We start from the raw sequence: 23845 nt of genomic DNA, 5'->3' as shown, positions 1-23845 counted from the left end.
AACTTACCATTAGAACAAAATGGGTTGTATAGTTTATCGTAACTATCGGCCGGTGTCAATAGCTTGTTCCCATTCAGTTCCTCCTGTTCCTCATCTTTTTCGTTTCCTAAAAGATATTTTGGAAAACAAACATGGTAAATGTACATTACCAAACTAACAACAGTTACAACACCAGCAAATGTAAATGTGTATTTTATAAGCCTATTATCGTAAGAACAAATATCAAGTCTTATGAATTTAGGAATCATGGTCTCGTTCATAATTTATTTAAACACATAACGTTTGTGTAGGCTTGGCTAATAGTATTGTTCTCTTCGATTTCCTTTTCTTCTTCATCATTTTCATCTGCCGAAAGATATTGCGGCAGATAATAGTAGCTAATACTCATTGTGAATACAAAACATGTTCCCCTGCAGATTTTATTTCAACACGTCATGCTTATGCATTATGTTTTAAGCATGGAACTTACCATTGAAACAAAATGGGTTGTATAGTTTATCGTAACTATCGGCCGGTGTCAATAGTTTGTTCCCATTCAGTTCCTCCTGTTCCTCATCTCTTTTGTTTCCTGAAAGATATTTTGGAAAATAAAAATGGAAAATGTGCATTACCAAAATAACAACAGTTACAACACCAGCAAATGTAAATGTGTATTTTATAAGCCTATTATCGTAAGAACAAATATCAAGTCTTATGAATTTAGGAATCATGGTCTCGTTCATAATTTATTTAAACACATAACGTTTGTGTAGGTTTGGGTAATGGTATTGATCTCTTCGATTTCCTTTTCTTCTTCATCATTTTCATCTGCTGAAAGATTATGCGGCTGATAATAGTAGCTGATATTCATTGTGAATACAAAACTAACTACAATTTTAACAAGAGATAATTACGATATGTAAAATGGTAAATTTTGGAAGCATTTATCATAACAGCCACATCACGTCTTTTAAATTTATCAATTATGTTTTAATTCCTAATATGCTTAAACAGTTCATGGTTAAGGATACATTTTAGATGCTTAACTTAGCATAAGAGCAGAAGTCTATCGTAACTATCTGCTGGGGTAAGGAGACTGTCATCCTTTACCTCATTCTTTTCTCCTCCATAATCATCTGCTGAAAGTAACATACATTGTAAAAACAATATCATATTTTGGAGTCGTTAGTTCGTTTAATTATATTTTATTCGAATCTGAGAAGGATATCGGGGCAAAAGCAATTACTCTGCCCCACCCCCAACCACCATCCCGCACCAAACATTAACCATTTTATATATCGTAATTATCTCTCGCTTTAGTTGTAGTTTGTTTTTTTTTATATTTATTCGCAATGAATATTTGCTACTGTTATGTGCCACAATACCACTACTGATTATCCAACACAAACTTAGGAACTTCCTCCAACTGATACAATCTTACTTTGTTTATTGGTCCAATAAACAAAATAAATTTGTATCAGTTGCATAAAGTTCCTAGGTTTTTGTTGGATAATCAATCACAAAATGTATTTGTTTCAAAAACATTTTGGTTAATATTTCCTAATTTCTATATAATCTGCAAAGAACTGATATTGGTCCGCCGAACAATGGAAGTAAAATGTCATACTGACGCGATCAAGAGCATTTATGCCAACTCAGGAATGATCGAGTACATACAGAGAAAGAACACTTGTCCCAACTCAGGAAAATAATCGACTACAAATAGCGAGAATAAGAACACCGTAAAGCTACTTAGAATCCCAACTTCATAACTTTTGGTGATTTCAAAATGTCCAGCTATTACAGGACTATTTAACCTCGCTAATCCGCTATTCAAATTTTTTCATAAAAAGCACAACAAATTCGATTGCATTAATAGCAAGCATGGTCATTACTGATTATGAGAAGAATATCTCTGCACAAATAATACAACTGTTCATTAAGTAAATGCATATGCTTGTATCTGATTGGTGTTGGTAGCCTACAAAAGAAGCTTCCTAAATGTACATTCATTCAGTTATGCAACGTTAGCTCCGTCTTCGGGGTTGGATACTATACTTATAGTTGTTCACTTATGGCCATTTGTCTTGTTTGTGTGACAGTATAGAGTTCTCATTTTCGTAGCAACGTCTTGATCTCAATGCATGGATTAAGTGCTGGTGTAATAATGGACAAATGCACGTGGAAAAGAATGCATTCACTGGTTGTAATGTGACAAAGACATGAAAAATATGAAGTTCAACTATGAAATCACAAAAATAAGGACAAGGAAAAAAGTATTCCACCTGGAAAAACAACGTCTAATTTAAAGCATACAAAATATTTGAATAATTCCCGCTCTTTGAAAAGGTCAAAGCAAGCACAGCTGATGCATTATAACAAGGGCGAAAAGGCTGCCTCAATTAGTCGCCTCTTATGATACACGGGATGATGCATCTGCAATATTCTGTATTTCCCGAAACTAAATGGTGCAAGGGACAGTAGTTATGTTTCAAAATAGCCTGTCAGCATAAAACTGCTAACCCAGTGTGAAACATAAAATGTGCGCATAAAATATCTAAACTTTACGTATTTCTATATTATCCCGATTGAGAGAATGCTTCGTTAAACCCTCTATACATACATACAAACATATTCATATTGCATAACTCCAAACTGACCTGAAATGATAGTTTCTACCACAGGCCGATAGCCAAGTAGCTCCTCAACATCGATAACTCCTTGGAATTCCTAGAAATAATCAAAGATCTTGAAGATTATTTATGACAGATTATAGTGACTAAAGGTTCAAGCGACATAGAGATCAAAATAATAATACAATCAAATCAACACACACACACACAGACATACACACACACAGACATATTCGATATTTATACAGATATCCACGAAATCTACATACATACCTCGAACTATACGCTTGACAACTAGACCTAAACACTTGACACATTATGCACTATATATGTGACAATATCTTCGCTAGCCAAAGTTCCGATATGATACCCTATATACATCTTGGTGTTTCGAGCAAATTTTTATATGCGTCGGGTCTTTGAATTTCATTGGATGCAATGGCTTGCCGCTGCATCGAATCAAAATAAAGTTGTTTACATTTGAACACTGTTGCTGCGTGATTGAGACAAGGGAGCAGACAACTTAAATGGACTATTTTTAAATATATATAAAAAGCTTATAAAAAAGGAATTTTCCACTGTCGGTCCGTGTTTGTACAAATATATTTACGCACATAAACCTGCAATGGCTTCTCTGTGGCACGTAGAGATACTTTCGATGTTAAACTTAGCAAAGTATTCTTTTTAAGGCAATTGTCTCCATCATTTTCGGCCGATTACAATGCACCGTTATTACACGCTATTGGTTAGCTGGCATTAAATACTAAAGTAGGAAATCCAATAGATGTATCTAGGAGAAAGCACTAAAATATATGTTCGATCCACCAAGGTGTAGATTGGGTTATCGTATTGGAACTTTGGCTAGCGAAGATGACATGAAGCCCGATTGGCACTGGAATCCATGTTCATGTATAACAGATAGTGCTAAGATAGTGCAACTGTAATGCGCTCGTTTCTCAGCTATCCGTCCTGGGGTCGATCCCCAGTATGTGCAATAGTAAATAATCATCAATCCATTTTCCGCGATTTCCTGTCGACTCAACAGTCATTTCAGCGAAAGAGTCCATCCTACGGTACCATATATTTCAGAAAGACATGGCTTGAACATTTGAACACGATACACGCAATAAATATGACAATCGCAAAACAATTCACGATTAAATTTAGAACACGTGTTTCTAAAACGCATACGAATGTCACGTGTTCTTATAAACCTTTTCTATAAGAAGAATACACATGAATGAGACATTGATCTCATTGACTTTGTTCTCAGCATCACTAGCAAACGTTCCTCTGACACCAAGAAGGTTGAGCGGTCGTAGAGAAGATGAGTGTTTCCTAAGTGGCATTTACCTGGTATGTTGGTATATGGAGGCTTTCCTTGTTGAATTCTGATAGAAGCTTGACCAGCTTTTCACAATCAACTTTGCTGAGCAGGTATTGTCCTGTATTATTCACGTTCCTGAAAAGGACATGAAAATAATCAACATCATATTGACATGTGTATGAGTATATGTGTATGTTGAAGTCTCGTCTTATAGGACATGAATTATCACTCTATATTCATGGCATACAATTAGTTTTAAAGCTTCCAAATCCAGAAATATATGCCTGTTATAAAGAGCAGGATATTTGTCCAGGACTTCTCTTTACTGATTGTTCTGTCTTGGTCTAGCTGAAACTGGACATATATTTTGAAAATTAAAAGTGTTATGTTTCTGGATTTGACCGAACAATCCTACTTCATATATGTGGTCCTCCCTATACTAAAATATATGAATTTATTCTGTTCTACCGTTTCACCTCTTTCCTATCAATCTTTTATATGACATTCGGGTATGTGCATTTCAGAGAGAGAGAGAGAGAGAGAGAGAGAGAGAGAGAGAGTATAATTGGAGGTAGAGGTGAAGAAATAATACGTTTCGTGACCTAATGCAGATAATTCACAGGTAAATGAATAGTTGGATTAACAGACGTGTAGACAGAAGAATATATCAATTTATACAACGTTGTAAAGTCGGGATTGATGTACGTACATGCGTATATATGCTTTACCTTCTATCATCAGTGGAATTTTCTGCATGTTGTAACATACAGGTAGACCAACAGTCCACGAACGATTTGACCTTTTTGTCAGCAATCTCAGTGGCGACTCCTTCATATTCCAAAGAGAGCTGGAAGATATAGTATTGGTATAAGCAGCTGTCGCTCGTTGTAATGGGATACCAAATAACTTCAGACAAAAAGCGAAATTGGATTTATGTAGAGATTTAATTCGATCCTGTAATGGTAAAGGCTGCCAATGTAATAGCTTTAAATAATATTCCATCTTATGCTATGATGACAGCTAATGTTTGTGTTAGCGTTATTCCTTTATCTCTCCTTGTCGTATTTGCTACTTAAGTGCCTTACTGTTACCCCTTTTCCTTTCAAGTGTGGCGTAAGCTGCATCACGTTAAATAGGGACTAATTATTTTATATATTTAATCGTAAATTGTGTTTCTTTTAAAAAAAACAAACAAATTTATACAGCTGCTAAATTCACCTTTAGTCACTGAATTTTAAATGCTTTGCCTGCTTATGTTTCAATTCATGTCGTGTGTATTTTGTCCAATTTGTATTCATGTTATGATGCGTTTTGATGTCTTGCTAATCACGCTTGTTGTAATGCCTGATTTGTTTTACGTAGTGTCGGTAAATAGATTGTTGTTTTAAATCATTCCGACATTAAATACATCTTATCATATACTCTGATAATTACAAGTATGGAACAAAGAATTCTCATGTTCATTGGTATTTCCAAAGACAGAAATGATCCGAGGTGAATGGAAAAGTGTTATATCTGAAGAATATTACACAGCCATTTGTTAGTAATAAATATCGGCTTACTGAAGCAATGTTAACCGCTTGATTTGTCTCCTCCTTTAAAAGTTTAATGTATCCATCAGAGTTCCTCTTCGCCACCTTCCTGGCTTTCTTTACTTTCCTCTTGCTAAACCAAGACGCGTTCTCTTCCAAAACCAACTTTTCTAATCTGACCATTGATCGTTTGTAGACCTAGAAATGAGGGAAATAAAACATTAACAGGGGTCCTTACTTGACCGATCGGTTTCAAACCCTGGTGCGATTCCCGCTAGAAGTCATAAGTTTACCCCAAATATCCAAAGGCTTCCACACAACATCAGTTGTGAAGTAGAAAATCCGACGTGTCCCTTCTATACATACATTTTACTCTAATCATTGCAAGACCACAGATCTCACAACCTGACAAATATATGGTTTCTCTTCGTTATGTTTCCGTACCGCCAGCAGTTCTCGTCGTAGAAATTATGCAACTGTCCCTGAACACAGGGAACTAGTTTAAACGACGCTACCTTAGGCCAGTCAAACTGTAGTTTCCAGGCACTGTCGTAGGTATAACTGTTTGGCCTTTGCCACCATGGCCACATGACCGGCATCTGCCGAGTCCCTTCTTATTGATTATATTGTGTAATTTACCAGTTTCCCACCATAAATACTGCCACTGCAGTCACACCACCAATGTACGCGACTAGATTTTAGTAGGTACTTTATTAATCCATGGACACTTATTCGGTATGGACTTGAATTCACTACTACTGAACAATGGCATCATGGAAACTCACTAACACTTTACTCTGTGACGTTTGTTCCTAGTAATTGGCCAATTATTTCGGGCAAAGGAATATTTATATTGCATCAAATTCCAATAATCAGACAAGTCATCACAAAAATATAAAAATTCCTTAAAACGGTACACTATAACCAAATGCGAATACTTCAAATTTATTACGATAGCATCAACAGCTGGCTATTTTTTTAAAAATCTACACATACAGATAATAATTCCAAATATTGACAAAGAATGAATTGCAACATTAAATTAGCCGCAAGGCATTTGGAAACTAACCAAAACTGCATGATGTTAACAATTTAACGTGATGAGTTCACTTACAAACAATACGACATGAAAAATGATCATGCGACATAAAATTTATCAGGTGACGTTTTGCCATCAAATGAAAAACCATCTGTCACAGGAATCATATAATCAAAGATAATCTTAGGAATTTATGGCGAGCAGATGTAAATGATACACAATGTTTCATAATTTGAATATTATTCCGCGTGTCACCTACAATATAACGGGGGTTGTCTATATAACACTGGACAACAAATTTTTACAAAAGTCATGTTACTGAAATAAAATTAGTCAATTCTTATCAATTTTTATGTGCTGAACACGAATATGACAGTCAAATTGCAAAATTGGCTCTAGTTTTTTTGTATCTGCAAGAAATTAATGTTTACATAACGAAATGCATTCCAATAGTAAAAGGTCAACTGTAATAGCCTACCTATAAAAAATCAAGTCATTGACTACATCTTAGATTTCTTCGCCTGTCTCTTGTACAGCTGTTCGGGAGCATCTCTGAGGAGTGTCCAGCAGTAGTCAGCCAGCATTGTAGTGGACCATTTTCCCTGGTATCTTTGTTCCATTGTTGCGATATCTTGATGAAAACGTTCGCCGTGTTCATCACTAACAATACCACAGTTGCTAGGAAAGAAATCCAAATGGGAATGAAGGAAGTGAATCTTTAGAGACATATTGCAGCCAAGTTTCTTATACTTCATCAACATGTCTTCTACTAGTTCCTTATAGTTTTCTGCCCTAACATTTCCGAGGAAGTTTGTAGAAACTAGGCGAAAAGCATTCCATGCTTGTTTCGCGTCACCTTCCAGCAAGTTGTTGAACCGGTCATCTTTGAAAAGCTCTCGAATCTGAGGACCCACAAAAACTCCCTCTTTAATCTTTGCTTTGCTGAGTCGAGGGAATTTTTCATGCAGGTATCGGAATGCTGGCAAAGTCCGGTCAATGGCTTTCACGAAGTTCTTCATCAAACCTAGTTTGATGTGAAGGGGTGGTAGCAAGATTTTCTGAGCCTCAACCAGAGCTGGGTGTTGGATATTCTTCTCTCCAATGGCTACATTCTGCCTGTGAGTCCATTCCTTCCTCATGTAGTGCATTTCCCTTGCTCGGCTATCCCACTCGCATAAGAAACACATGTATTTTGTATATCCTTGCTGCAGTCCCATTAAAAGGGCAACTACCTTCAAATCACCACAGAGGTGCCAGCTGTACTTGTTATACTCAATGGAATTCAGTAGCTGCCTTAAGTTATCGTATGTCTCTTTCATGTGGACAGCATACGCTACTGGAATAGATGGAAGAATGTTTCCATTGTGCAAAAGCACAGCCTTTAGACTCAGTTTCGAAGAGTCCACAAATAGTCTCCATTCTTGTGGGTCATGAGTGATTTTTAAAGCATTCATGAGGCCCTCAATATCGGAACAGAATATCAGATTACTTTCCTTTCTGAAGAAAGGCTCCAATTGCTGGTGGCGCTTTCGATATGCAGTAATTGTGACATCTTCTTCTAGAAGATTCCATTGTTGGAGTCTTGATCCTAGCAATTCTGCCTTGTTCTTTGATAAGTCCAAATCACGAATCAGGTCATTTAGTTCTTCCTGTGTTATTCTGTGTGGGGTTGATGATGCACCACAGTGAAAATCTGGATCACTGCATGCTGATGGACCAGGAGAAGAACAGGTCGACTCACCTTTGTCTTCATCAGATGAATCAAGAGAATATTCTGCTGGAGGTTCTGGAATAGGAAGTCCCTCACCATGTGGAACTGGTCTCAATGCAGACGGAATGTTTGGGTAGACTATTCTCGACTTCTTTCGCTTCGTTATTCCGCCGGAAAGAGGAGGAACCAAGCAGAAGTAACAGTCATTTAGGTGGTTGCTTGGCTCTCTCCACACCATTGGGACTGCAAACGGCATTGATGACCTTTTGCAATTCAACCACTGTGAAAGCTGTGTTGTACATGTAGCACAGCATATATGCGGAGCCCAAGGCTTGTCTTGGTCACCAACCTTGCATCCGAAGTAAAGATGATATGCCTTCTTCACTTGAGAATTGATACTTTTCTTCTGGTTGGCAAATGTCACTTCCCCACAAATATAGCAAAAATTGTCCGCGGTATTAACACACTTTCGAGGCATTACTGTTCTTTATTGTACGTAAATGGATAAAATAATACGTTTTATGTAACAGTAGCTTGAACTGTCTCGCACAACGTCTAAAATATTTTAAATGCTGAACCTATCTGATTGGGCTTTATATAGTACACTGCTTACGTCAGCTTCAGCAGCCGCCTGGCATTAGTATAATAGGCCTACACATGTATAGTACACTGCTGACGTCAACTTACTTCAGCAGCCGCATGGCATTAGTATTGCATTGCATCAGAAAATGATGCAATCAACTGTGGATGATGTGAGCATGATGGTATTATGCAATGTTACATCATTATTCCGGATGTTGCTGCAGTCCTACTGGAGAAATTTACACAGTGAAACATAGAAAATGAGGTATATGAATATCTTCAAAACGAGAGCCAATACAAATTTTTCACGGTTATATTCGTGTTCGGCACACCAAAATACTACAGATTAGGGCCTTTTCAAGTCAGTAATGATTTCACTGTTGACCAGTGTAATTATAGGCTGTTTTGTGTTTATCTGCCTAAATGTTTTATGTTTGTTTTGGACAGTGTGATTTAACGTTTTGGGCCTCGACACATGTCGTTTTGACTTTATGAACATCCAGCAAGGCTAAACATTTCCTAGGTTGGCATTTGAAAATTTCTATGTGGGGTAAAAAGGTCATATTTCGACAGATGTAGCCACCACTGTGCGTTTCTATGTTAGTTACCCTTTCTTTCCAATAACCGTTTGACTACCAATTGGTAAAACGGACGCCATATTGTTAACATAACATTAAAATAAAAGTGGCTGGGCAAGGAAAATCAACATGGTGGTGGACATTCTATAATATGAAGACAGAGGAATGATTTAATGAGCTTTTTTGGGACCAATTCAAAGATACGCTAGGTCTTGACATATCAAATATAATAAAGGACAAGCGCTATTTGTAAATGATATCAACTATGTGATAAACCTATTTATAACACTTCTAGGTTGTTAATTAGGTACATACAGTCATGTTGTATTTGTTTAATACTCTAATCAGGAAATAAAACAATTCAGACCTTTGTATGGATGTATTAAGTTTTATGAACCATCAAAACTATCATATTGATCGACGCGAACTCATCAAGACGAGACTTACTGTTTCATAACTTCTTATTGAATTGAATAAATATATGTATTAATATTGTACTAACGTTTTCGGTTGAGCTCCAGTCTGTACTCAATGAATATAGTAGTATTTAATTACTCCGGACTAAATTTAATGTACCTTCTGTCCTTTTTCAACTCTATTACAGAAACGTTTGTATGGGTTCAGCATCTCCTGGAAGGACGTTTCGTATTTTCTCAAGATGACTTTTTCATCAGCTTCTCTCTCACTGTAAATTAAGATATAAAACCGTATTGTCGCGGCAAATATCTTTACTCTATACCAATTAAGGGCTAAGATACAGACATCGCTTTTACCAAATACCCAATCTCCCCGAGCAGATATTGAAATGTCTTGGCACACTTCAGGTACTATAGCAAAATAAAACAACACTAATCGACAATTTTCGCGATTAAAACAGTAAGTGGACCCTGGTTCGTTTCTTCACAGCCTTATGTTTACTTACAAAATATGTACAGTTCAAAGGATACATAACAAATTATTGTGATATTGTATGGAAACTGATTATCTAACATACTATATATCCACAATAATAATAATAATAATAATAATAATAATAATATATCATCATCATTATAATCGTAATCGCGACATTCGTTACATGCCAGAAAGTAGTAATTATGTAAGTAATCACGAAAATAGACAGGCTTCTTCAAGTTTTCGTAAAACCAACTTTATTCTCAATATAAGGAATCTAAAGCATGGAGATCACCTCCGATGCAACCCACCATACTTTTATTTCTTTTCTTTTACTTAAGGTTGTCTGGTATGATTCCCAACATGGACATGGTTATAGTGATGGGCTATTGAATTTCATTCTCAGTCTCAAATACTCTGGCGTCTATTTCCATGCGGGTACGGGTGGAGTGGTTGGGGTTGTGTTCATTTGGAACACCATTGACCTTTACCATTACATGCGAGAGTAAATCTATGATATTTAACTCACTCGCATTGGAAACAGACGATGACGGGTTTAATCTGGTTTGAACTGGTGCTGGGTCGTTCAAAATCTACCAATTGTACACTACTCTACTTAACAATTGTACTCACTCGAGAAGGAGATTGGCAGCCTCTTCATATGAACATAATGATTCACGAGCAAAACGGGTCCTTTCTTCCATCGATGCCACTTCCATTCGGAGTGCAGATTCTATCTGAAGTATACCTACAAACCAATAAAGAGCTTACGAATTAATATATCTCACTGTAGTAGACTGTGGTGCTACGTTTTGTGGGACGAGATTGTCAATGGATTGAGGAAGTAACGACGGAAAGATAGGCAAACTGAATTAGTGTTTCGAAATGAGAGTGAGAACGATGGAATGATACACTGTTTACTTGTTGGCATGTTTAATTCAAGCAATGCTTATTCCTTTCGTGATGTATTTGAAGCCGATGGATAGATGGATCGATAACTAGATGTTAATTTCTTACTTTAAATATAAAGTACTTGGTGTTTCAGTATATACACACAAGAAGGCTTTTAACAAAAAAGGAGTACCAGCTAGCGTGGAAAAGGGGTGGAATCTGGTTCAATCGTTACCGCGAGTAAATATGGTCAAATGATTATACATGTATGTTATTAAAGAACATATGCAATGAAGGCAACCCCACCCAACCTCCATTTTTATGAATATCATCAAAGAAATAACTCTTATTAAAGAAGAAAATAGCAAACGTGGAGACACGTAGGAAAATTACCATCAACGTTGTGTTGCCTCAGGATATAAAGTTTATCAGACACGTTCTTACACCATTTCTCTGCCTTTTCGGCAAACTCTCTTTCCAGCTGGGTACGAACTTGCATCACAGACAACCAGAATGGAACGTCTCTAAGAAACGAGAAGAACGACACATTTGTTCTGTTGTAATTTTACTAGCTTAGGCTGACACAATAAATACCATGATTTATGCAGAGATATGCCTAACACAAAGAAGGAAATATAATTACTGCTAATGTAACAAAGGTACCAAACAGTCCACTAAAATAACTGACTGAATTGCTAACTAGATGCTAAGTGATTATTTGAGTGGATGTATGGACTGGCCTGCAGATTTTCGAACTGGGTGCAGGGACTGACTGACTGACTGATAACTGTAACTGACTACATGACAGTGAGTATGCCTGGATGACATGCATACATGCGTGGACAAATAAACTGGCTGAATAAGTAACTAACTAAACTAAGTAACTAAGTAACTAACTAGCTAAATAAATAAATAAATAAATGATAAGGTGGTAGGACTGGACCAAAATCGATTAATAGTTTATTTCAATCAATAAGATAGATTACAACTCACAATGTATGTACCTATAAACCTATTTTCCTTGTTAAATACCCATCTAACCTATCGGCCTCGCTATGGATGTATTTATTTCCCATTCACGACCTTTATTTTGCGAAACATTTATATATTAGCCGCATGCAAATTATGGGTATGGTCATGTCAACTCGGATATGAACTCACTGAAGGAATGCCGGTCTGTTTCACGATATCCTTAAGCATGGATACTCGTTTAGTAAATTGTATACAATAATCTGTAACTGAAACCGATATCGCAATCTAAGTTATACTTTTATCGTTTAACGATATATTTCAAACAAAGCAAGGCATTTAAAACAAAGCAAACGTGGCAATGGTACTTACGATAATACACCGTAGCTATCCCCAAGTCCATTAAATAGCTTTAGATCTACCATTTTATCGAAATTTAACACTGTTTGAAACAACGCGTGTTAAATACGAGAACGGCGCTAGACTAACACTGACAACGTCCCATGTCAACCAGCAGATGACGTCGAGAATGTAGTGACGTCAACAGTTGCTTAGAATTTCGAAGTTCATTAGAACAGACACTAAGAAAACTTTCGACCGCGGTATTTCTGAACTTAACGTGGTATAGTACAATTATATTAGCGACCAACAATTCAATGTTCTTGGGCAGGGGACTGACACTTTCCGTCTCTTAATACTGGAAATTGTCTTGATATTTGATATACATGTCAATTGTTGAATACGTTTAAATCTTAAAGCAGTACATAAAGAGGAATAATTAGGCTAACGTTTTAGCAGATACCGTTAAAGAGACCCTTCTGACATTAGAGAACGTATTGCTCAAAGTCGGAACCGTTGATAATGAAGAATACAATTTATTAGCTATACTATTGATGTAGGCAGAACAACTGAGTTGGATGCCAACCCTGGAAAAAATATGTGTCAGAGAGGGCAGGCAAATACAAAACACACATGCTTACCAACCGAGAAAATATTTCGTCGACTTGAAAAAAAAATGATCTAACGTTCAAGCAGAAAACAAACGCGCTCCTGAAAATATCAGGATCAATCGAAGCAATACAAAGAAAACGTAAACTTAACACATTCACATACACTAGTAAATAACTAAAACAGGGCATGCGGCGTTTTTTTTCTTCTTCGGGTGTGTGTGTTTTCGTTCTTTTTTTATCCGAATTTTTCCGGAAATTTAGATTTGGCCCGATTATGTTTCACACCATTTTGTTTTTCGCTGCGTTGGCATACTTGACACGTGTCAAAGATGTGATCACAAATTTTAAAGAATAATTTGTGACATATATAACCGTTTTGTAAAAAGATAATTATTGAAAACTCTTTGTCACGAATAACGAAAGGACGCATATAATGCTGATATCTCCGATTAGGACTCACAGTACTAATTCATTTTAAGAGTAAACCTATGCAAACCCCATGATATTAAAAATAAAATAACTTAAATTATTTGAGTGTTCATGATCAAACCTATATTTATTAGTATAGATGAAACCCGGATGTCAGCTTCTGTATAGAGGAAAGGATATGAGGCGCGGCATTTTCTGGACCTGCATCTGATCTGTTTGAAACATGTACTTTCAATTCCGCACCAAAAAGTCAGGAGCGAATTTTAGTAATGAGTGTTACAAACCCAAGACTGTTAAAGGACTAAACTTCCAACAATAAAAATTGTCTCTAATTTTTTTCACTTACAACTAGGGTAAGTGCTCAAAAGATTCTTTTTCCTACAACATAACTTACATTATTAACCAATCATGGTCAGCCTAACCCATATATATTTATTTTAGGTTCACCCATTTCCAGGCTGCTTCCCATTTTTCCATATCATTAGTACCGCGTGTCCTTTATCTGGTATCTATTCTGCAACAATGATCGAAGAAAAGCAGTCTAAAAACAAGACTAGCCTATTTACAACTTACGGAAAAGTAGTATCTTTAATAATGTAATAACATATTGGCCTTAGAAATTTCCTTTAATATTGAGAACCCTTTACATAACATCACGTTGGTTAACTTAGCAACTTAATATGAGAGAAGTAATTGGCTAATCAAATCAATCTGAAAAAGAAGAAGAAAGGACAAGCCAAGTCAGATGGGTGTGTGTGTGTGTGCGGGGGTGGGGGAGGGAAATGGGCAGACATACAGGTACATATGTAGGTAGGTAGGCAGGCAGGCAGGCAGGCAGATGGACAGACAGACAGACAGATAAATAGATAGATAGATAGATTTTGAATTGGATATGTAATATAGCTTTAACATGTTTTCAGTTCCTATCACTAACTGTTACTGCTGAGCGCCAAGCGATATGTATTTGGTATGACTCGGCCGGGAACCGAACCCGCGATAAAGAGAGAGAGAGAGAGAGAGAGAAAAGATGATAAATGTGGAAATATCACTTGTGATTGTGAATTAGATCTGACTTATGAAATAAGGCAAATTGAAATCCAGACATTGATTGCACCAAATAGAAAACGTGTTTATTTCGCATAACACAAACTGTTAAACGAATACGGGTTATTCGGATAGGTAAAAAAATTGAATCAATATATTTATAGTAGTAAACACATATTGATAAACAACAATGAAGGACACTTCACTTTGCGGTGGGTATTATTTAATGGAATATTATCAAATTATCAGAATCTAAAAAAATGTACGTACAAGTATTGCATACATAATACCTTAACAAAACAAGTAAAAACAGTGCATACCTTGTATACATTTATGGATTTGAATAGGGGCATGACAACGTAATATGCGTAATAAAATTAGGTGTAAAAAGGCTCTGTACTGAAGTGCTCCAAGAAAAAAAAACATTCGAAAACCATATAAAATTAAAATGAAGCTACAACAAAATTATTAAAACAGACAAAACAAACAACTAAAAAAAAAAGAAAACTGAAATTTGATGCTAAAATTTCTGTTCCAGTTACTATTGTAATACTCCATAGGGGTCTTTTTACATAGCGAATTCAATGCTAGCGTGAATCCCGCCAAAAGGCATTTCCCCCCTGATCTCCAAGGATTTCTGTTCGTCGGTCGGTTACTGGTATAAACGATACCAATTGTACAAACCCAGATGGGCGGAGCTTAAGGACTGGCGGTACTTTTTCAACTCCAATAGTAAACATATGTAAACACTATCATATTCAAAATTCAATAACTTAAAATTTCTGGGTGCTGATGATGAGACCTATAATTATCCATGCACATCTAACCTTGATGCAAGCTTATGTGTGGGGAACACAATATGAGCCACGGCATTTTGTTTGTCTACATGTGCACGAAACAGTATTGAGTACTCCTGAGTCAAGCCTGTACAAATACTAAAATTGCATCAGTAGAAATATTTCTATCTTTTTTTAAAAAAAATTACATCTAGGATAAGCTATTTTAAGATATTTTTACTAAAATTTTAATTTTCTTTATGGCATCACGGTACCAATTGTTTTTCCATATACCTCAATGTTAATGTTTTGTGAAATAAATATACTTTCTGTCCAACTTGGGCATGCATGTCACACACTGTCATATAGAACACTGCTAGATTGTCAATTTGACAATGATATAACCAGTTACTCCATTGCATTTAAGAGAGATAACTCTACTGGAACTAGACAGGGGTAAGAGTTATCTAGTCACAACAGGCACATTTTCAGCCATGTGTACCATATTTAAAAAAAATCATAAAAGATACAAAATATGACCTAGATAGAAATTAACACAAACTCACATGTTGCCAAGAGGCTCAACTTTTTTTTAAAGCCAAACAGAAAGTACAACTCTTACATAATGCACCAATTACAGCTAGTGTTGTTCTTTAATTCTGAATACAATGTTCCATACACCTTAAGATCCGCCCACCTGGACTTGCGCAATTGGTACCGTTATACCATTATTAAACAGTTATGGACCACCAAACCCGTAAATACTCTATTATTTCTTCACCCATTTCTATAGTTCTTCCGTACAATTAGTACCGTGTGTCCTTTAGGTGTACGGAACAGTGTGTTCAGAAATAAACTACAAAATTAGCTGTGATTGGGGCAATATGTAAGAGTTGTACTTCCTGTTAGGATTTTATTTTATTTTTTAAAAATGAGCCTCCTGGTAACATGTGAAATTATGACAATTTATATCTAGATTATGTGTTGTATTTTTATGATTTAAAAAAAATAATTGTAGTACACATAACTGAAAATGCTTCAGCTGTGACTAGATAACTCTTACCCCTGTCTAGTTTCAGCAGAGTTATCTCTCTTAATTGCAATTGGGTGCCTGGTTTTGTCCCTGTCAAATTGTCAATCTAACATTTTTCTCTATGACAGTGTGTGACATGCATGCTGAGGTCGGATAGAAAATATATTTATTTCACAAAACATTAGCATTGAAGTCTATGGAGAAACAATTGGTACCGAAATACCTGCTGTGACAATTGGAACATTGGTCAGTTACTTCCCCCTGATGTGATAAGGTGGCGCTTTAGTCAGGTAAGCCCCTTCAATTCCGGTTTACTTCGTCTATGCTGAACCCATACTCGTGACTGTCTGAAAAATGCTTGTCGTGCCTCAGTGAAAAAGCCTATTACCTGTACTAGCCACATTTCTATTAAGATGGCTGGTCAAATGCATCAGTCGCACAATGAACGTGGTGTTCGTTATGGTGAGTACGTTATGACTTGGGCACATTTTGGTATTCATGCATACGTACGTTTTGACTCTGTCAAGTTAATTTAGACTTGGGTATGTATTGAGTGTAATTCTCTGGCCAGAGTCGGCATTCATGTATTGGAAAACTTTACTAAGTGCTTTCTTTACTCTCATTAGTCATATAATGACCATGTGTAAATCTCTTCGGTTTCAGGTCAAATCTCCACAGTCCAGGATGCAACGAATCTGAATTCATTAATCAGAAAGACTATTGCTGATGGAAGAAACCAAACAACATCAACAACAACAACAACAACAACAAAAACCAAACAACAAACAAAAAACCGAACAACAAACAGCAAATACTCAATTGTGACATTCGTAATTAAAGGTACTCCAAGAGTTTCGACGTGAAGGAGAACATGCAGTTATACGTAGCTGAAAAGACATTGATGTCTGAAGTTTCTGATTAAATCATGTATGGCTTGAAAGAGCACGAGAGATTAGATGGAAATGAAAAGCCATTCAAGTGTGAAGTTTGTGACACCGTTCAGCCACAGGTCCACGGTGATTTTCCTTATGAGGGTACATACTGGAGTGAAACCATTCAAATGTGAAGTATGTACTAACATGTTTTGAAGGAGGTCAGACTTGAATGCCCACGTGATGATGCATATTGGAGAAAACAACATTCATTTGTGAAGTTTGTGATAAACTGTTTAGAGATAATGCCATAGTGAAGAAGCACACAAGAATACAATGTGGAGGAAAACCATTCAAGTGTGAAGTATGTACTAACCTGTTTTGTAGGAGTTCAGACTTGATGCCCACATGATGATGTATATTGGAGAAAACAACATCCATTTGTGAAGTTTGTGATAAACTGTTTAGAGATAATGCCATAGTGAAGAAGTACACAAGAATACAGTGTGGAGGAAAACCATTCAAATGTGAGGTTAGTGATAATATGCATAGTGAAAGTGATGAGTTTTGGGTGAACTTGAAGATACATACAGGAGAAAAAACATTCAGTTGTGAAGTTTTCAATGAATTGTTTAGTAGGCATTTAAAGTTGAAAGAACGCATGAGGTTACATACTGGAGAAAAGCCATTCAAATGTGAAGTTTGCTATGAAATCTGCATCAATTGTTCAAAGATGAAAGAGCACTGGAATGTACATACTGGAGACAAAATCTTCCAGTGTGAAGTTTATGACAAACTGTTTAACCACCGTTTTAGCATCAATGCTCATAAGAGGTTACATACTAAAGAAAAGCATTCAAGTGTGAAATTTGCAATAAAATATTCAGCGAGGTTACAACCTGAACAGGCACATTCAGATACTTACTGGAGAAAAACCATTTAAATTTGAAGTTTGTAAAATAATGTTTAGCCAGAGTACTAGTGTTACCAGACATATGAAAATGTATAAAGAAGTAAAAACATTTATATGCAGTGTTTGTGATATAATGTTTAGAGTGGTGATTCAATGAAGGACATGTAATACATACTGGAGAGAAACCATTCAAGTGTGAAGTTTTCTAGAATTGATCATTTCAAGAAGATCAAAATGACACATGTCATGAAAGCAGACAAGCATACATATGATACAATTGTGATAAAATGTTTGGGCAGTGTCCTCACATGGTCCAGATAAAACTCTGACATACAGAATTGATGACAAAAGTTTCCCCTCACCTCATCCGATGAATAAATTGATCTTTTGAACACTTATTTAAGTAAGTGTAGCCAGTCTTAGAAATTGTAACTGAATGCACCCAGGAGTAAGTTTTCAGTTTTCGAAATTCACTTGGGAATATTGCTTCAGTAGAAATTATGCCGGCATGAAAATAATTACTAGAACTACAAAAAGACACTGTACAATCTCTAGCTTTATATGCCTATTTTAATCATTACTTCATGTCTGTAGTCCACCTTGACTTCAAATCGTCAGAAAAGAAACTATGTTGTTGTAGGGTTTAATGCCATTTTTCAGCACACAATAGGCTATACATGGCGGCCGGTATTAATGGTGGAGGAAGAACCACTGACCCACAAGAAGCTACTGGCAAGCTTTCTCACATACCCACATTAGCTGAATCCAAGACTCAAACCCATGCATATATATATATATATATATATATATATATATATATATATATATATATATATATATATATATATACATTTCTTGTCCATTTGATACTTTTTGTAGACTCTTTGAAGTGAATGAAACAGTACTTTATGTTGGGGTATACTACTTTGTCACAAGAATTAAATCAAATTCAGCACTTTTGTTAAAATTAGTCAGCAGTAGATGCTACAAGGTTTAACAGCATATCAGCATGATCCTGGTTTAACTGTGTTTAGGAAATTTAGGTGTCCTTAGATAAGAAAGAAATCATAAAGGGTAATATCATTAAAATACAAAATCTATTCTTTGTTCTATATAAGCTGTCCTCTTGAAAGACAAAGTCCAAGACTTTTGCATTTGAAACATTATCCAGGATTATGAATAGATGCATATCCTGGTATTTTGACAATTGGAATTTAAATGTGACCCATTTCTAATGCATGGTACTCCAGCATAATTTCCTACTGAGATTGTGTTCTCCTTTGCAAATTTACTGAACATGCCACCCATGATCAACATTTGCTAGACTACTGTTTACTACTTATTGGCCAATAATATCATACCAGTTTAAAATCATTATGAACTGGATGTAGCTAACAGTTCATTGACGTGACACGTAATTGAATGAAGGTTAGTTTATGAAATGATTGTATTAATATTTCATCTGATATCAGCATTTATTTGATTGTCCATTAAATTATAAGCAATTAGTCAAAACTGGAATATACAATGGATCATGAAGTCAGTGGTCAATGAAGTTGTCAATCCCAAGATGGTTTCCAGTGCTGAATATAACATTGAGTTATGGTAATGAATGGCATATCTTTTTTTCTTATTTACAAAGGGGAACAATGAGATTAGACTGACGTTTTGTTACTTTGTATCAGCTGTTGATTTCTTTTCCAACTTGACTAAATCACCTTCTTGGGGGATTAATTTATCTAGTGCTGTTAGATTTACTTTAAGTGAGTCATGCAATTATTTCAGTAGGTAATGATCTGTTTCCAAAATAAAACCATAGACTAAATTTGTTTGTTACTTTTCCGTGTTATTCTTTTATGAGTATATATTGGCACATGAGCCACCATATAATAATTACAATCAAAATACATGTTGCAGAGGCCTTTGAAACTCTGTAATTGTAGTAAGAGAATATCATAAAATATAAAAGAAAAACCAAATTGTATATGACTTTGTACTGTGATGCACTCAATTGGAACATCTGTGACGTTCATCATGGTTCTACTGTTATGTCCGTTTTTTGTAGTCATGTTTACTAAAGAAATTCTTCAATCTTGCTATACTATCTGAAGCATGATCATATGAATTGTTGTGTTCAATTTTGGATTTGAATATATTCAAATTATTTTTCACTGGAATCACAGTGCTCATTTATTTGGAATTATAGTAAATTCAGAGAAGGACATATTTGGATAATATTAGTGGGATACATCAAGAGACTGGTAATACATAGCTACACTATAGGACACTGGCACATTATCATATTCGAGACAACCGGCATATCAACACATTAAGTATTTGAACTGATTTGGAATACCACTAAAATTCAATTTAAATTTTATACATTTGGACTTGTGATAAAACTTTTAGGGCTATTGGGGATTTAATTAACAACACAGTAAGTTATTTTTGAATATTTACGTTGTATTTTAGGGAAATAACTTATTTGTTGAATTTTACAAAACTTGTTGGTTTTGGCTCATTTCTGTTTCTTAGTTTAAGGACATAGATTTGTAACATTATATTCATAGTAATTATGCTAGGGTTCATTGTATTTGCCGAAGATTTATATTACTTCCAATCGCAATACCTGTTTCAGTATAATAAAAGTGTAATATGGCTTGAAAGATTCAAGTCACAGAATGAATGATACAGGAACAACGGACAAAAGGATGGACATATTGCCTGATCGCTGTTTTTCTTAAATAACGCAGTATGCGGTCAGGAAATGTCATCAGAAGAGAAACATTTCAGGTTCAATTATATTTATTTATTTCACGGTTTTATGTACATGACAATAGTGTACAATTGAAGAATATATAAATTTAATTTTGATTGGTCGTTAGAGAAAGAGAGAGAGATAAAAGTAAATATACATTGTGTGCAAGAGAGAGAGAGAGAGAGAGAGAAAGAGAGGTGAGATACATATAGAGAAAGAGAGAGGGAGATAGAGACAGAGATACATAGAGAGAGAGAGAGTGATATATGTATATATATATATGAGATACATAGAGAGAGAGAGAGGGAGGGAGATAGAGACAGATACATATACAGATTGAGAGAGAGAGATGTCTGATGGTTTTTTAAATGTGTTCATATGTAGATAATTATACATTAATACATAATATAATCTGATTCAAATATCCACGTAAGAACAAAAACAATTGATGAATGGACGATAGTGAGCAAAGAAACTGAAAATTATAAGCATTTACATTCGATTATCAGTGAATGAGAAGTGCAAAAGAGAGAAATACAGAGAGGGGGAAGGGAGTAAGATGGGGATAATATTTGTTTTCAAATATGTTCATATTTCGCTAAACAAACAATTAAAACATGACTAAATCTAACCAAAAATTCACAACAAAAAGCCAAAACAAACGATTGATGGGTAAAGGAGGGAAGGTGAAATCGTGATTTAACAATCAGTCATAATGCCCTCTTCTCCACCAATCTGTACATTAATAAATTCTTTGTTATCCAGCTAAAATGCAACTGGACGGAATAAATCCGCCCACTTTCTTCCTTGTTATCCGTGATCTCCTCGTTCCATATACCATTCCCATGGAGTTAGGAGGTGTCAGTTGTTCCAACAAATCACCTAGAGATAGATAGATAGAAACAAAGATATTAATTTCTTTAACAACTTTATCAATTTTCATAAACAAATAGTGAACCCACCAAAATAGTGACATCAACATATTCCAAAAAGGTACAACATTGCTGCTAACCATTGGCGAAAAGATTGTCTGTCAGAGAATATAGTTTCGGCGACATTTTTAACGCTTCTGCTAGCTAAAGTGTTATGATTTCAAATTCGATATAGGTGTTGCTGCAGAATGTGCGATGATAATAATTTTGATAGCATAATATAAACGACAGTTAAGGATACTTTAGATAACTGACCCTTACGGGAAGTACTGTATAGTCTACTATAACCATCTTAAATGGAAATAGGAAACTGATAATATCTTTACCTTTTTTGATATTCATTTCCAGAAATTCCATCTTTTTATGCTCATTAATAGCCACAGCCTTTACGCATCGATTCAGTCTTCTCTCACCTAAAATAAATGCTCGATTCAATGAAAGAAAGGTAACAGATTGTAAAAGTACATTGTACGTATCTATAGCAGGTGTTATTCATTATTGTTTTGCTTTGGATGTTTTCAATAGAGAGAAATAACCTAAGCATAAATAAATAAACTTGAACGTGTTTATGCGTCGTTATTATTACTTCTTCTGTCCATTTAAAACACAATCCCGTGTTCAAGGAATAAAATCTCCAAGTCTCATAATATAATCCTGTGCTCGAGGAGTAAGTTCGATGTACGTTTGTAATACATTACAGACCATATTTAATTTATTAATCGTTGACTCCGCCCTATAAACACATAGCAATGAACAATGTCCCGCTAACCAATGCTGTAACTGGCTAGATGGAAGAGTTACTTAAAATCGGCGTCAGTTGAATGACAAACGAGATGCTAATAAATAGACGTAGCCATATATGTCCGGATCAACTATTGATTACTACCTCACCCCTTGTAAGGATCAATAGACGGAGGTGTGATTGATTAATTATAACCCTCCCCCCCCCCCCCAACCCTTGTACAAGTACAATTTGAAACGCTTTCTTTCTTTACCATTTATTAAACGAGAAAATAACAGTAATGGATTCTAACCAGATTCCATTCATCAATCAAGCAATTAAAGATAATAACGCAGTCTGGAATTTATTACTTAAGATTGAACGACTTGATTATATTACTCTAGTTTGAATGAGACAGTAATTTAGTGTATTTTTAGGTGCTCGATGTGTGTATTATTTTTCTTACGAATATCAACATATAAAGTGTATTTATACTATTTGTAGCTAAAGGTACTGGTTCTTACAATTGCAAAAGAACGAGTTCAACCTACCACAGCTGTGAATTGGGGTACAAGGATTATCCACTTCTTTATTTTCTTCATTGTTTTCATCTTCTGGAATAAAATATAGGTGACGCACGCTTTGTACTAGTTATATTGTACATTTCTATTTACGTCTCAAATTGTTTCATCAATATGTGTTCACAAGAAAGAGTGCAGAAGCTGATACAATTTCTGAAAGTCTAGTTTTCGTAAACGGAAACAGTTACAACAATCGTAGATAATTCCATTTTGGACAAGGGTTGAATTTTCTTACGGGGGTTTAACTTCACGTCATCATCAAGACACATGCATTTATAAAACATGTTCTACTTCAGATTTTATTTCAACGCGTCATGCTTATGCATAATGTTTTAAGCATGGAACTTACCATTGAAACAAAATGGGTTGTATAGTTTATCGTAACTATCGGCCGGTGTCAATGGCTTGTTCCCATTCAGTTCCTCCTGTTCCTCATCTTTTTCGTTTCCTGAAAGATATTTTGGAAAATAAAAATGGTAAATGTACATTACCAAAATAACAACAGTTACAACACCAGCAAATGTAAATGTGTATTTTATAAGCCTATTATCGTAAGAACAAATATCAAGTCATATGAATTTAGGAATAATGGTCTCGTTCATAATTTATTTAAACACATAACGTTTGTGTAGGCTTGGATAGCGACATTGTTCTCTTCGATTTCATGTTCTTCTACATAATTTTCATCTGCCGAAAGATAT

At 35.4% G+C, this 23845-nt stretch overlaps 1 long non-coding RNA gene across 1 annotated transcript; it reads right to left on the bottom strand.

Annotated features, from left to right (window-relative positions):
- Nucleotides 1–2638: 2638 nt before the first annotated feature.
- Nucleotides 2639–4068, bottom strand: LOC149784707 (uncharacterized). Its single transcript, XR_016414188.1, has 2 exons — nt 3966–4068; nt 2639–2709 (listed from the first exon to the last, which is right to left on the bottom strand). It is a non-coding gene; the product is annotated as an uncharacterized LOC149784707 (long non-coding RNA).
- Nucleotides 4069–23845: the final 19777 nt, after the last annotated feature.

Source organism: Sinohyriopsis cumingii, chromosome 14 (genome assembly GCF_028554795.1).
Source record: "Sinohyriopsis cumingii isolate HCF-2022 chromosome 14, ASM2855479v2, whole genome shotgun sequence".
NCBI classification, from domain to species: domain Eukaryota; kingdom Metazoa; phylum Mollusca; class Bivalvia; order Unionida; family Unionidae; genus Sinohyriopsis; species Sinohyriopsis cumingii.
This window is presented reverse-complemented; position numbering and strand designations above follow the sequence as displayed.